This window comes from Grammomys surdaster, unplaced genomic scaffold (genome assembly GCF_004785775.1).
Source record: "Grammomys surdaster isolate TR1022 unplaced genomic scaffold, NIH_TR_1.0 171, whole genome shotgun sequence".
NCBI lineage: Eukaryota > Metazoa > Chordata > Mammalia > Rodentia > Muridae > Grammomys > Grammomys surdaster.
In genome coordinates, this window is record NW_021604619.1 from 2,692,531 (window position 1) to 2,695,873 (window position 3,343).

General features: G+C 38.5%; 1 long non-coding RNA gene across 1 annotated transcript in view; it reads left to right on the forward strand.

The window, feature by feature from the left end:
- Positions 1–259: 259 nt before the first annotated feature.
- Positions 260–3,343, forward strand: part of LOC114621034 — a 9,103-nt gene continuing 6,019 nt past the window's right edge. Inside the window, exons 1-2 of the long non-coding RNA XR_003711380.1 lie at positions 260–399; positions 3,110–3,155. This is a non-coding gene — a long non-coding RNA (uncharacterized LOC114621034). The remainder of the gene's footprint in view (positions 400–3,109; positions 3,156–3,343) is intronic.

Consider the following 3,343-nt stretch of genomic DNA (forward strand, 5'->3'; position numbering starts at 1 on the left):
TTACAAACAATGGTGCTGTAGCAAACAATGTATCTTTCAGTGTGGGAGGCACTCAGCCTTTGAAGTGTTGGAAACCTGAAGACAGATTTTTCAGGATGTTCAGCCTGTAGCTGCAACACCCAAGGCAGATGACTGGTTGCTCAAATATGAACATAAAAACACCTGACTCACCAGATTATTTCCTAGAATAGTTAGCTGGGTGGAGGCTCAGCAAGTTAATAACTAAACCCAACCCTCAAGTCTGTTGGCCAAGGGCACATTTAAGCTTAACGATGCCGTATCCACCCAGAAAGATAAACGAGCCTTTGATATCCTGCTCTGGCCACTGGGAAGAGGAAAATGACTCATTAGACACCTGGGACACAGAATGACTGGCCCGCGCTGGAGATATTTTGAAAGGTGAGTTGAAATGCTAAACCAGTCTTCCAGAGACATCTCTAAGTAAAGCCCCAGGCAGATGATGATTCAAAAGATGAGGCTGTCAAAAATTGTGCAAGAGAAGCATGAGAGTGAGCGAGTTAACCTTTCCATTATGAATATGCGAACCAAGAGGTATGCGGGCTTGGGAAAAGAAAAACTAGTTAAACATGTCCCCAGCCCTCAAAAGTTTTCTGTCTGAATGTTCTCATGTTAAATCACCTAAAGTATGTGTACTGTCTGCCTCAGTGTCTGGCAAGGACTTGCCATTCACATGTCTCCCTTCGCCTATTGTCTTATTTGCTATGGAGTCCTCTAAGTATTTTGATAGAATCTCACACTAGTTTATAGTTCTGAGGGGTCAGTGTGTCACATCTAAGTCTCTTGTTGGTTTTTGCTATTAATAATTAACAAGCATGACAGCAAGTTTAGCCATCTGTATCAAATTTCTGCCATATGGTACAGAATTATTTGGAGGCGTGGGGCACTCTAAAGTATAGCGACTCTCTCACTTTGACAGAGTCACTATAATATTGCTAAAGCAAAAGCTACCTGTACATAGCCAGAATACAAGTTTTTAAGATATTACTGGTAAGTGAATGCAGCTATAATATATACTTTTAAATATTAAACTGACGGCATTGACATTTTAAATTTGGAGCAGAAGTTGGGCGTGGTGGCATATGCCTGTAATCTCACTCAGCACTCAATGCAAGAGGATCAGGAATTCAAAGTCATCATTGGTTCAATGGTGAGTTTGAGGCTAGTCTGGGATATGTGACACTCTATCTCCGAAGAAAAAAACTAGAGAGACCTTTCTGGTCTTATTACTGAGAAAATAAATGATACCTTGATATTAATAAATCAGATTCAATTTCCAGCCCTTCCATAATAAATTGTTCTTCAGTATAGAAGAAATAAGCCTACAAGTATGATTAGAAGTAATTCTTTCAGAATCAGGGTAGCATACACTCCAATAATATATATATATATATATATATATATATATATATATATATGTGTGTGTGTGTGTGTGTGTGTGTGTGTGTGTGTGTGTGTGTGTGTTTGTAAATATACACACATATGATGAATGAACTATCTTGCATATCTGGGTGTCTCAATCCCACCTAGTCACTTAGTTCCTGCTTACGCAGGCTCTGGGTGGAATTATTCAACACTTCACTAGACAGAAGTACAAGATAAGCCCAACATCTCGTTAGAAGCGTTTGATTATGCATCTCTCTCTTCATGCTTTTCTGGAATGAAAATCCCCATTTCTAGAACAAGCTAGAATCTTGTAGATCAAAATGTGGGTAAAATCTCTGAAGTTTTACTCAGCTGAGTGTGCATGCTCTTTGGAGAGGTTACAGTCTTCTACTTTTGAGACTGTAGTTTCTGTCCTTTCCCTCTTCTCCAACAAACACCCTTTTGGGCAAGTTTAACACAACAGATATTACCCGGTAGTTGGGCCAGTTCAGTTACAGACAGGATGTAACTTGCAAGGAGAGGTCTGTTGTGTTCAGGAGACTGGCTGCCAACTGAGGAGCATGTTTGCCTCTTTCCATGGCTTCTTTATGCATGCCTGCAGAAACAGGCCACTGTAATACAGGACCTCCAGAAGCTGTGGCTGACACCAAAGTCTCTGTAAGAAAGAGATCCAGGTACCCTGTAAGGGACAGGATGTAGGATAATTGAAAGGATGCTCCCAATAGACAGGAAAAGGATAGTCAAAAGAACTTAAAGACTTGGAAACTATATTTTCTTAGGCAGAGACAGTGTGCTTGTATGTAGGTTTGTGTGTGAATGCCTTCAGAGGAAGGAACTGCATTGTCAAACAACCCAAGTGCTGCCTGTCATTCTGTGAAAGACAACAACTAAAAACAAAACCAAACAAAAACTATGTTAAATAACTCAATAACAGGAAACAACACAATAGTAACTAGAGAATTATGATGTGGAAAAAAAAATAAGAACCTAGAACAAAAGCGCCTGAAAAATTGATTAAAATCACGTGTAATTCAAATAGAGAATACAAGGGAAGTTTTAGCCATTTAGAAAATAGAAGAATCAACCACTTGTTAGATTTTCAAAAATGTCTATAGATTTTTAATATTTTCATCTTTAACTATATATAACCTTTAGATTTCAACTTTTAAATTTTTAAGTTTTTTTCATTGTTTTTGTTGTTGTTTTGCTTTTTGTTGTTGTTTCATTTTGTTTTTTTTGTTGTTGTTTTGTTTTATTTGAGACATGGTCTCTGTATGTAACCTTAGCTGTCCTGGAATTCACTATGTAGCCCAGGTTGGCTTCAGAGAAACCCACCCACCTCTGCCTCCTGAGTTCCAGGGTCAAGGCATGCACCACCATGCCTGGCTGTATTGAAACTTTCTTAAAGTCAAATAATAGCATCAAGGTTTCAGAGAATCAAACCTGATAACAGGCTTCAGAGAATCAAAAGTGCTACTGATTAAAAAAAAAAACAAAACAAAACCCTAAAGAGTACAGGTGAGCTATGCTACAGGATAAAGGGTATGTGCATCATGTTTTACTTTAGTCAAGTCAGAAAAGGGGTTTACTATTGTGAGGGAGAGATGTCTGCACATGATGAGGTACCAGAGAGCTATTGCTTTATTTTGATATGATATTTAGTAAGAACACTTCTGAAAATCATTTGTACCTGCATTTAACCTAGGTAAAGACTGGGAAGAGGCTACTGAAATGACAATTTATCACACAAGGTGAGTCCCAGTGGAAAGTGTTAAGAATAAGGCTCCTTGCCTCAGAGTCTAATTTATCATAAAAATTTTATAATATAAAATGTGTGGACTGCATTTCTTTCTTCTTCTTCTTTTTTTTTTCTTTTTTTCCCGAGACAGGGCTTCTCTGTATAGCCCGGGCTGTCCTGGAACTCACTCTGTAGACCAGG